Consider the following 13,284-nt stretch of genomic DNA (forward strand, 5'->3'; position numbering starts at 1 on the left):
TTCCCTGATGTGCTATGTGCCCTGATGTGCCCCATGCCCTGATGTGCCCCGTGCCCTGATGTGCTATGTGCCCTGATGTTCTATGTGCCCTGATGTGCCATGTGCCCCGTGTCCTGATGTGCCCCGTGCCCTGATGTGCTATGTGCTCCAATGTGCCGTAATGTGCTATGTGCCCCGTGCCCTGATGTGCTATGCGCCCTGATGTGCCCCGTGCCCTGATGTGCCCCGTGCCCTGATGTGCCCCGTGCCCTGATGTGCCCCGTGCCCTGATGTGCTATGTGCTCTGATGTGCTCCGATGTGCTATGTGCCCTGATGTGCCCCGTGCCCTGATGTGCTATGTGCCCTGATGTCCTGTGCCCTGATGTGCTGTGCCCCGATGCCCTGTGCCCTGATGTGCTGTGTCCCGATGTCCTGTGCCCCGGTGTGCTGTGCCTCAATGTTGTGTGCCCTGTTGTACTGTGACCTGATGTACTGTGACCTATGCCCTGATGTGCTATACCCTGATGTGCTGTGCCCTGATGTGCTGTGTCCTGTACCCTGATGTGCTGTGCATTGTAACCTGTTGTGCTGTGTCCTGTACCCTGATGTGCTGTACCTTGATGTGCTGTGCCTTGTACCCTGATGTGCTGTGTCCTGTACCCTGATGTGCTGTGTCCTGTACCCTGATGTGCTGTGTCCTGTACCCTGATGTGCTGTGCCCTGTACCCTGATGTGCTGTGCCCTGATGTGCTGTGCCCTGTACCCTGATGTACTGTGCCCTGATGTGCTGTACCCTGATGTGCTGTGCACTGTACCCTGATGTGCTGTGCCTTGTACCCTGATGTGCTGTGCCCTGTACCCTGATGTGCTGTGCCCTGTACCCTGATGTGCTGTGTCCTGTACCCTGATGTGCTGTGCCCTGTACCCTGATGTGCTGGGCTCTGTACCCTGATGTCCTGTGCCCTGATGTGCTATACCCTGATGTGCTGTGCCCTGATGTGCTGGGCTCTGTACCCTGATGTGCTGTGCCCTGGCCATGAGTCTTTTTGGGAAAGATGCAACAAGTTTTTCACACCTGGATTTGGGGATCCTCTGCCATTCCTCCTTGCAGATCCTCTCCAGTTCTGTCAGGTTGGATGGTAAACATTGGTGGACAGCCATTTTTAGGTCTCTCCAGAGATACTCAATTGGGTTTAAGTCAGGGCTCTGGCTGGGCCATTCAAGAACAGTCACAGAGTTGTTGTGAAGCCACTCCTTTTTTATTTTAGTTGTGTGCTTAGGGTCATTGTCTTGGTGGAAGGTAAACCTTTGGCCCAGTCTGAGGTCCTGAGCACTCTGGAGAAGGTTTTCGTCCAGGATATCCCTGTATTTGTTCATCCTTCCCTCAATTGCAACCAGTCGTCCTGTCCCTGCAGCTGAAAAACACCCCCACAGCATGATGCTGCCACCACCATGCTTCACTGTTGGGACTGTATTGGACAGGTGATGAGCAGTGCCTGGTTTTCTCCACACATACCGCTTAGAATTAAGGCCAAAAAGTTCTATCTTGGTCTCAGTCCAGAGAATCTTATTTCTCACCATCTTGGAGTCCTTCAGGTGTTTTTTTAGCAAACTCCATGCAGGCTTTTATGTGTCTTGCACTGAGGAGAGGCTTCCGTCGGGCCACTCTGCCATAAAGCCCCGACTGGTGGAGGGCTGCAGTGATGTTTGACTTTCTAGAACTTTTTCCCATCTCCCGACTGCATCTCTGGAGCTCAGCCACAGTGATCTTTGGGTTCTTCTTTACCTCTCTCACCAAGGCTCTTCTCCCCCGATATAAACGAATAAAGTGCAGCGCTAAGAGTATCTAAGATACACTTAATATATATTTAAAAGATTGTATCATTAAATACAACTGTGAAACCGTGAACCAAATGTGAGAAACCAGCAGTGTGCCCTTTGGGTTTAATCAAAGTGTCTAAAGTGAAATACGAAACAGCAAGGGACGAAAGTCCATAAAGTGTAGAATAAAGGAGGGAATCTTCTCCAACAGGGGGGTACCATATACCCAGACGAGTAGCACCTCAACTCATAGATCCAGTAAGTTTCGAGCCGCGACACACCCCTTAGACGGGACTCGCCCCTCCAATGTGGGACGAACTTGTCAATGATCAAAAAAGAAGTGCCCGTAGGGTCCCTGTCATGACACTCCAAATAATGGCGAGGGACGCTATGCTTAATACAGCCCTTTTTAATTTTGGCGATATGTTCGTAACCCTGGTAGAGAAGGCTCTAGTTGTGCGTCTGACATATTGCCTCTTGCAAGGGCAAATAATGAGGTAAACAATATGTCGGGTAGCGCACGTGGTGAAGTGTTTCATATTGTAATCCCTGGACGTGACTGTAGAATGGAAAGTCACAGTTTTGCGTCTCCCACATGTGTTGTGCAAACACACGTTACACTTTCTGCAAGGGAAATATCCCTTGCAGTCTTGAAAGAAGGATACTGAACGGGGGGATCTATAGTGTTGGGAGCGATTTCGCCACGGACGGAGCGTGCGCCACAAAAAATGACACCAGCCCGGTCCGACAAAATGGGACCCAGCACATGGTCATTTTTCAAAAATCTCCAATGCCTGTCTATAATTTTCTTAATTTCTTTGTACTGTACAGAGAATGAGGTAAAGGACAATTTAAATTGTTTTTCTTCCTGTACTCTAGGGCAGTCCACCAAGAGCAAATTCCTCTCCACCATTCTAACCTCACTAATGGTGGCATCAAGATCGGAGGGTCTGTACCATTTATCAACAAATCTTTCCCTAAGGGTCTGAGATTGAGACTGAAAGCCTTCAATATTACTGCAGTTTTGTCACATGCGGAGAAACTGTCCCTTAGGGACAGATCTGAGCCATTGATGGTGGTGGCAGCTGTCTACCGGGATATACCCGTTACGGTCCATAGGTTTGAAAAACGTTTTGAGGACCAGCTGTCGATTGACTACAGAAATCTCTAAATCTAAGAAGTTGATAGTCTCAGAACTAGCCTCAAAGCTCAGGGAGATGTTTGTATCATTAGTATTCAGGTACCCCATATACTCCTCCAAAGATCTAAGGTCACCCTTCCAGAGGAGGAGGATGTCGTCTATGTATCTAGCCCACAAGACCAACTGAGATGGTCTGTGGGTATAGACGACATCCTCCTCCCATAAGGCCATGAAAGTGTCTGCCAGGCTGGGGACATACTTGGCCCCCATGGCAACACCCTTAATCTGGGAGTAATATGTTCCATGGAATCAGAAGTAATTATGTTCTGTAGTGAACCTGAGTAGTTCCATAACATAATTACGATGGATGAGGGCTAAACCTGAATCCCTGGAAAGAAACAAGTCGACTGCCGCCAAACCCTGATCAAGTGGGATAGATGTATAAAGTGCAGATACATCTGCCGTTGCAAGGAGAAGTCCATCCTGGTATTCAACACTTTCAATTAAATTAATCGCAGCTCTTGTTTCTTTCAAGTATGAAGGCATTAGCTTGACCAGGGGCTGGAGATAGAAATCTATATAACTTCCAATTCGTGAGATGACAGAATCTATCCCACTCACGATCGGGCGACCGGGGGGATTGATAGAGTTTTTATGAACCTTCGGAAGGTAATAGATGACCAGTATTCGGAGGATGCAGGTACAGGGAACTCTCTCTCCTTCTAGTTAAGAATGTTGAGAGAGAAGCCCTCGTCAATGAGAGCCAAAAGGGCTTGTTTATATTCTCTCGTAGGGTCATTGGGAAGAATACTGTATGTAGTTCGATCATCAAGTAATCGATTCATTTCTGTAATATAGTCTTCCTTATCCAGGACGACTATCCCGCCGCCTTTATCGGCCTGACGGATGACAAGATTATTTTTGTCACAGAGAGCATCGATACCAGCCACAATGGCTGGATCTTGATGCATTCTCCTGACAGAAACATTCTCAAGATCGTGTAGAGCCAAATCTTTAAAAACATTAATAGAGTGGGATGTATTGTTTGGGGGATTGAAAAGTGATGGATTTGAGAGGCCAGAGTGTGTGATATCACTCTGTGTGGTACCTCTGGGGTTCAATGCGGGCATAGATAAAAAATGCCTCTGTATATTGAGCTTGTGGATAAATTTATGTACATCCACAAAGGTGGAAAATTTATTTAACCTCCTAGGGGGGACAAATTTGAGCCCTTTATCAAGGAGGTATTTCTCATGGTCAGTAAGATTAATTTTACGCAAATTAAAAATGCCAGCACCTAGTGTGACCTTTTTCTTTATCCTCCATTGTAATCTCCACCCCCCTCTGCATCCTCTTTTGTTTTTAGACTTCGGGGGGGGGGGGGGTTGTAAATGGGTTTGTGAAAACCCAAAGATTGGGGGGGGGGCCCGAATGTTTGTAATGGTATGGTGTTCTATTGTATTCCTCATCCCCACCATCATCATAATACGAATGGTCATACCGTGCCTCACGCGGACACCTCATCGCGAAGCACAGCTTAACGATTACTGGTATGCGTGGGGGTACCATAACACTCACTTTGATAACCCGTTCTATCATCATATCTGGGTCCATATGCCCCGTGATAGGGCCCTCTACCTCTATCACCCATATTCCCTCTACCCCTACCATTGTGTTGCTTGCCCCTCTGACCCGAAGGGTGTAGCCCGTGTAGAAATCAACAGCATGACCCCTGGGGGCAGAAGGGTGTCTCCCTCGACTCGACTCGACTCTCTAGGTGGATAGTTGGCCTGAGGTAAATTCCTGGGGGCAGGAATACTGGTCCCATGTTCGATCAATCTTTCAGTTCTAGGAGGGGGCGGGGGGAATCATATGTCAATCTTCTATCAGGATTCCGGACAGCCTGTTCTATATTCCCGACAGGTAGGCCAGTAAGCCCTGGATCGGATCCCTGGGCTATCTTTTTCTGCCAACCGAACACCAAACTATTCTTATAGTCCGTGACGTCACGGTTGTACTTTTTTTTTTGTTTTTTATTCCGTTGGTCCCTCTCCTCTTTTTCCAAAAAGGTCCTAAGGTTAGTGGAATGAGAAATGTATTCGGGCAGTCTATTGGATGGTAGAAGTTTATCCTTGAGGTCCCTGATTTCCAAATCAAGTGCAGTAAGCCTACTCCGCTTTCTCTCAACCAATAAGACAATCAGTTTAATGCCTGCCTCATTGAAATAGCAAAACCAGGGCTCAAGGTCCGTGTCTCCCTGTTGGGGGAAAACATCCCACCGTAAACCTCTCGGGACCATCTTCTCTTTGATGTACTGCTCCAAAAAGGCAATGTCCCACTGTAAGTGCAGTTCAGTGGTCATTAAGTTTTTAAGCCTAAGGAATAGTCCACTCATTTCAGTGTCAGTGTTATTTAAAACAAAAACACCATCTGTGTTAATAGACCTAGTGGTCCTATATTCAAACACATCCATAATTAAAATTAAAAAAGTACAACCGTGACATCACGGACTATAAGAATAGTTTGGTGTTCGGTTGGCAGAAAAAGATAGCCCAGGGATCCGATCCAGGGCTTACTGGCCTACCTGTCGGGAATATAGAACAGGCTGTCCGGAATCCTGATAGGAGATTGACATATGATCCCCCCCGCCCCCTCCTAGAATTGAAAGATTGATCGAACATGGGGCCAGTATTCCTGCCCCCAGGAATTTACCTCAGGCCAACTATCCACCTAGAGAGTCGAGTCGAGGGAGACACCCTTCTGCCCCCAGGGGTCGTGCTATTGATTTCTACCACGGGCGACACCCTTCGGGTCAGAGGGGCAAGCAACACAATGGTAGGGGTAGAGGGAATATGGGTGATAGAGCTAGAGGGCCCTATCACGGGGCATATGGACCCAGATATGATGCTAGAACAGGTAATCAAAGTGTGGGTTATGGTTATAGTACCCCCTACGCGTACCAGTAATCGATACGTTGTGCTTCGCGATGTGGGTCCGCGTGAGGCACGGTATGACCATTCGTATTATGATGATGGTGGGGATGAGGAATACAATAGAACACCATACCATTACAACCATTCGGGCCCCCCCCCCAATCTTTGGGTTTTCGCAAACCCATTTACAACCCCCCCGAAGTCCAAAAACAAAAGAGGATGCAGAGGGGGTGGAGATTACAATGGAGGAAACAGAAAAAGATCACACTAGGTGCTGGCATTTTTAATTTGAGTAAAGTTAATCTTACTTACCATGAGAAATACGTCCTTGATAAAGGGCTCAAATTTTGTCCTCCCTAGGAGGTTAAATAAATTTTCCACCTTTGTGGATGTACATAAACAGAGGCATTTTTTTATCTATGCCCGCATTGAACCTCAGAGGTACCACACAGAGTGATATCACACACTCTGGCCTCTCAAATCCATCACTTTTCAATCCCCCAAACAATACATCCCACTCTATTAATGGTTTTTACAGATTTGGTCCTACACAATCTCGAGAATGTTTCTGTCAGGAGAATGCATCAAGATCCAGCCATTGTGGCTGGTATCGATGCTCTCTGTGACAGAAATAACATTGTCACCCGTCCTGCCGATAAAGGCGGCGGGATAGTCGTCCTGGATAAGGAAGACTATATTACAGAAATGAATCGATTACTTGATGATCGAACTACATACAGTATTCTTCCCAATGACCCTACGAGAGAATATAAACGAGCCCTTTTGGCTCTCATTGACGAGGGCTTCTCTCTCAACATTCTTAACTAGAAGGAGAGAGAGTTCCTTGTACCTGCAGCCCCCCGAATACCGGTCATCTATTACCTTCCGAAGGTTCATAAAAACTCTGTCAATCCCCTGGTCGCCTGATCGTGAGTGGGATAGAGTCTGTCACCTCACGAATCGGAAGGTATATAGATTTCTATCTCCAGCCCCTGGTCAAGCTAATGCCTTCATACTTGAAGGATACAAGAGCTGCGATTAATTTAATTGAAAGTGTTGAATACCAGGATGGACTTCTCCTTGCAACGGCAGATGTATCTGCACTTTATACATCTATCTTGATCAGGGTTTGGCGGCAGTCGACTTGTTCCTTTCCAGGGATTCAGGTTTAGCCCTCATCCATCGTAATTATGTTATGGAACTACTCAGGTTCGCTACAGAACATAATTACTTCTGATTCCATGGAACATATTACTCCCAGATTAAGGGTGTTGCCATGGAGGCCAAGTATGCCCCCAGCCTGGCTAACCTTTTCATGGCCTTATGGGAGGAGGATGTCGTCTATACCCACATACCACCTCAGTTGTATTCAGTACCTGAATACTAATGATAGACACATCTCCCTGAGCTTTGAGGCCAGTTCTGAGACTATCAACTTCTTAGATTTAGAGATTTCTGTAGTCAATCGGCAGCTGGACCTCAAAACGTTTTTCAAACCTACAGACCGTAACGGGTATATCCCAGTAAACAATTGCCACCACCATCAATGGCTCAGATCTGTCCCTAAGGGACAGTTTCTCCGCATGCAACAAAACTGCAGTAATATTGAAGACTTTCAGTATCAATCTCAGACCCTTAGGGAAAGATTTGTTGAGAAAGGGTACAGACCCTCCGATCTTGATGCCACCATTAGTGAGGTTAGAATGGTGGAGAGGAATTCGCTCTTGGTGGACTGCCCTAAAGTACAGGAAGAAAACCAATTTAAATGTTCCTTCTTTACCTCATTCTCTGTACAGTACAAAGAAATTAAGAAAATTATAGACAGGCATTGGAGAGTTTTGAAAAATGACCATGTGCTGGGTCCCGTTTTGCCGGACCGGGCTGGAGTCATTTTTCGTGGCGCATGCTCCGTCCGTGGCAAAATCGCTCCCAACACTATCGATCCCCCTCGTTCAGTCTCCTTTTTTCAAGACTGCAAGGGATATTTCCCTTGGAGAAAGTGTAACGTGTGTTTGCACAACACATGTGGGAGACGCAAAACTGTGACTTTCCATTCTACAGTCACGTCCAGGGATTACAATATGAAACACTTCACCACGTGCGCTACCCTCATATTGTTTACCTCATTATTTGCCCTTGCAAGAGGCAATATGTCGGCCGCACAACTAGAGCCTTCTCTACCAGGGTTAACGAACACATCGCTAAAATTAAAAAGGCTGTATTAAGCATAGAGTCCCTCGCCATTATTTGGAGTTTCATGACAGGGACCCTACGGGCACTTCTTTTTTGATCATTGACAAGTTCGTCCAACATTGGAGGGGCGAGTCCCGTCTAAGGGGTGTGTTGCGGCTCGAAACTTATTGGATCTATGAGTTGAGGTGCTACTCGCCGTATGGCATGAATGTAGAATGGGACATTAATTGTTTCATTAGCCGTGTGTGATGCGCACCTCGGCTCCTGAGCCGCGCCACACCCCTCTCCTAATCTTTTTGTTTTATGATTTACTGTATGTATATTTTATATTTTTTATGAGTGGGATAATACCTCATTTTTGAGGATCTGACTATATTGAATTTATGATTTACTCTGTTTTGAGGGGGATATGATTTCTGGTACTAGCTAGCTGTGTGTAATGGCCATCCAGTGTTTTTGCTATTACAACTGCGATAACATATTCTTTATTTTATTTTTATTTATTTTTTCATTTTTTGTGCGTGTTTTCTGCGTCCTTTCCCCTTTAGTTTGGCATTGTGGCATTACTCTGCTCTCATTAGGGAGGCTTGAGTGCGGATTACTCTGCCGTGCCTGCATGAGCCTTGCGACTTAGTTATCCTGTCTGTTAGAGCATGTAACTTAGGCTATGTATGCTATTTTATTTGTACATTGCTTTATGTGCCAGGAGGGCGTTTTGAGTGACGGCTGGATGGATCGCGGCCCTGCTGTCCTGTGCTTGGAGGGGCATGGTCTGCTGTCCCGGAGCGTGCGGCCGATCGCTATAGGCTGGGAGGAGCGAGGAGGGCGTCGTAACTGGACCATCTCCTTCACACATACGAGGTGTGGAGCGCAAGCCTCTTGTGTGGGAGGCGGTCTGGTACCATCTGCCGATTGGTCCCGACGCACCTCCTCTCCTTGCAGCTGAGGTGACGTCAGCCTCCACGCTGGCCGCTCTCTCCGATATATGAGGCTTGAAGCGCAAGCTCCCTGTAGATGGGCTGATGAGACACCAGTAGCTGATTGGCTGCTGGCTGTCATCTCCTCCTCGCAGATTGAGTTTATGAGGCTTGAAACGCAAGCCGTGCGGAGGTATACTATTTTCGGTCCCCTGAGGCTTATAGCTATATAATTCTTTAGGGGAGATTATATTGGAGATTTCTCCTTAATATCTGTGGTCCGCATGCTGTGTCATTACATATTAAAGGTGAATCGGATATAAGTGTTTATGTCCTCATTTATTTTTCACTTCCGGTTCCGCCATGATGTGGGCGGACCCGGTCAGTTTGAAAGTTTTGTACAGTCTGTAAGTAAGTGCAGTGTGGGGAGGTTGTTTTATGCCCCTGTTAAAGACTGTGTGGTCGAAACGCGTAGGGCTAGCATTTTCAGCTTCCCACACTGCCATTTTTAATTATCTGTGATCACTTTTATCCTGTATGGTTTTTATCCAATAAACCTCAATTTTTTTTTGACCTACACTATGTGGAGTTCCCTTTTTTCTTTTCCCATGGCTCCGTTTTGAATTGTTTCCTCCTGATCATCCTGTTCCGGAACCGGAGAGCGTGTGTGACAACGGTCCAACTTCATGCCTATTTGACGCACTGCTATATGGCATGTGCGTCCTACGGATCTGGTAAGGGTATCCAACCTTTTCCATTGAAGATTTGTGTGCCTTGGTATCTGTGGTCGTCTTCCCATTTGAGTGTCAGCTTACTTCCTGGGTATATGGTACGCCGCCGTTGGAGAAGATTCCCTCCTTTATTCTACACTTTATGGACTTTTGTCCCTTGCTGTTTCGTATTTCACTATAGACACTTTGATTAAACCCAGCGGGTACACTGCTGGTTTCTCACATTTGGTTCACGGTTTCACAGTTGTATAAAGTGTATGTTAGATACTCTTAGTGCTGCACTTTATTCGTTTATATCTTGACGTGACTTGGTTTGTTTTTGTGCTAGCTGCTTTTTCATTTGCTTCGTTGGGTTTAGCGCAGCATTTTCTTACACCCTGCTTACTATTTCTTCTCCCCCGATAGCTCAGTTTGGCCGGACGGCCGGCTCTAGGAAGGGTTCTGGTCATCCCAAACGTCTTCCATTTAAGGATTATGGAGGCCACTGTGCTCTTAGGAACCTTAAGTGCAGCAGAATTTTTTTTTGTGACCTTGGCCAGATCTGTGCCTTGCCACAATTCTGTTTCTGAGCTCTTCAGGCAGTTCCTTTGACCTTATGATTCTCATTTGCTCTGATATGCAATGTGAGCTGTAAGGTCTTAAATAGACAGGTGTGTGGCTTTCCTAATCAAGTCCAATCAGTATAATCAAACACAGCTGGACTCAAATGAAGGTGTAGAACCATCTGAAGGATGATCAGAAGAAATGGACAGCACCTGAGTTAAATATGAGTGTTACAGCAAAGGGTCTGAATACTTAGGACCATGTGATATTTCAGTTTTTCTTTTTTAATAAATCTGCAAAAATGTCAACAATTCTGTGTTTTTCTGTCAATATGGGGTGCTGTGTGTACATTAATGAGGGAAAAAATGAACTTAAATGATTTTAGCAAATGGCTACAATATAACAAAGAGTGAAAAATTTAAGGGGGTCTGAATACTTTCCGTCCCCACTGTGTGTGTATATATATATATATATATAGATAGATATATAGATATATCTATATAGATATAGATATAGATATCTATATCTATATCTATATATATATATATATATATATATATATATATATATATATATCTATATATATATCCATATATTGTCCATATATAGCCCATATATAGTCGTACTTTTTCAAGTAGAAGGAAAATGTGGCAATGGACATGCGCGTGAAATTAAAAAAAAATGTCGGGGTAGGTACGCAGCTGTACGTACATGTTTACAAAATATTCTGCCGACATTCGCTGCGCAATTAAAGGATGTGTCCAAGAGTGACGAACCCTCACTCTGGACCTCTCACGCAATTTTCTGCGTCGTTCTAGCCTCATCAAGAGCAATGTCAGGAGCATTTCCTCACATATGCTCATTATGGGATCCATTGCAAAAAAAAGCACAGAGATAGAGGCAAATACAAGTAGACAACTGATTTCTCTGCTGCTGCTACTCACTCTGGTCAAAATGGCTGAAATAGTTAACTACAATGTTTTTTGAGCTTCGGGAGGATCTTAAATGAGGTAATCTTAATAAACGCTTCTAGACACAAACGCGGTTAAACGTGGCATGCAAACGCGGCTAAACAGGCATTTTAAACGCAGGTTTCAAGGTGTCAAAAAAATTTGTTCGGTGGACTTTGCCTCAGCGTCCCTTGTACATGGGGCCTAAGGCTTCATGTCCATGAGATGTTGTTTAACCTCTCCTGAATGATTTAACTTGACAGCTAGAAACCGGCGTCTAAAAACATCCGTTTAACTGCATTTAAATGCCGCGTTTAGCTGCGTTTGCGCCTAGAAGCGTTTGTAAAAAAATATATAATTTTTTAATATATATATATATATATATATATATATATATATATATATATATATATATATTTCTCCTTTTTTTTTTTTTTTGTTAAAATGAAAAACGTCTTTAAACAAAACGCTGCTAAACGCAAGTTACCGTGCTTAGCAGCATTTACAGGCTGTCTGCGCGTTTCAAATGCCTCTGAACATCCATCCTAAACCCATTGCTTCTAAACTCAACTGCCTAGAAACGACTATGTACATAGACTTTAGGCTTCATGTACACTGCTGCTGGTAAACAGATGTTTAGGAGCAGATGGGTGTTTTTTTCAGCTGCCCCTGAACTCTCCTCTGTTATCTTATCAGTACATGTACACAGGGTCGTTTATAGTCATTTCTAGGCAGTTGAGTTTAGAATCATTTTTTGGAAAGCAAAAAAATGCTTTTAGAACGGATGTTAAGAGGCATTTGAAATGCCAAATGCCTGTAACAGCTTGTAAATGCGGCAACTCGCGTTTAGCTGCTTTTCGTTTACAGGAGCTTTCATATGATAACAAAATTTTAAAACACTCCTAAACGCGGCATTTAAAGCAAATGTTTTTAAACATCATTTACTATCAGGGGAGATTTTAAAACGTCCCATGTACATTAAGCCTTAAACAGGCAAACATTAGATTTTCATTCAAAAGATAAAGATAATATACTTAAACAAAAACACCAGAAAAATATATCTTTTTAATGATTTATTCAGAAAAATGTCAATAGCTGTAATAGTTTGCTGTGGAAAAAGTTTAACCTTGGCATCAGAAGCTGGTATTGACCCCTTAACCACTTGCTGACCTCCCACCGCAGATGTACTGCGACAGGTCGGCTCTATTGCACAAAATGACGTACCTGTACATCACTTTGTGCAATAGAAACTGGGGGTGCGCGTGCGCCCATTGGACAGAGGAGGAGCCAATCAGCAAGTCAGGTGGACCAGATGTCCTCCAGCCACCCACGATCATTCCTGAGTGAGGCAGAACGGCAATCTGACAGGGAAGAAGATGGGGATCTTGTGTTCCTGCTAAGCAGGAACCCGGATCTCTGTCTTTATCCAGTCAGACAATACCCCACACAGTTAGCAAGCACCCCCTAGGGACACACTTAACCCTTTGATTACCCCGATGTTAACCCCTTCCCTGCCATTGTTATTAGTACAGTAACAGTGCATGTTTTTAGCACTTATCGCTGTAATAATGTCACTGGTTCCCAAAAAAGTCTCAGATGCCTGATTTGTCCGCTGCAGTGTCGCAGCCCCGCTAAAAATCGCTGATCGTTTCCATTACTAGTAAAAAAATGTAAATGTCATAAAAATATCCCATAGTTTGTAGACACGATAACTTGCGCAAACCAATCAAAATATGATTGGGATTTTTTTTATCAAGAATATGTAGCAGAATAGATATTGGCCTAAATTGATGAAGATTTTTTTTTTTTTTTACATATTTTTTATTGGATATGTTTTATAGCAGAAAGTAAAAAAAAAACATTTCCTGTTCAACTTTCAGACAGAGTTCCACCTTCTCATCATGCGCACTTTGATATAATGCAGGATTCATAGTTGACTCAAGGACTACAAGATGTCCAAGCCCTAAAGCAACTTAGCAACCCTAACCCATCACATTTCCACCACCATGCTTCCCTTAGGGATGCCACCTCATCCCTTTAAACCCGAACACATAATAATTCCACAGTTTCTGAGA

General features: G+C 44.6%; 1 protein-coding gene across 2 annotated transcripts in view; it reads left to right on the forward strand.

Moving 5' to 3' along the window:
* SPIDR (scaffold protein involved in DNA repair) overlaps positions 1-13,284 on the forward strand; it is a 1,065,859-nt gene that overhangs the window by 712,378 nt on the left and 340,197 nt on the right. The window lies entirely within an intron of this gene.

The sequence above is a fragment of the Aquarana catesbeiana genome, linkage group LG05 (assembly GCF_042186555.1).
Source record: "Aquarana catesbeiana isolate 2022-GZ linkage group LG05, ASM4218655v1, whole genome shotgun sequence".
NCBI classification, from domain to species: Eukaryota; Metazoa; Chordata; class Amphibia; order Anura; family Ranidae; genus Aquarana; species Aquarana catesbeiana.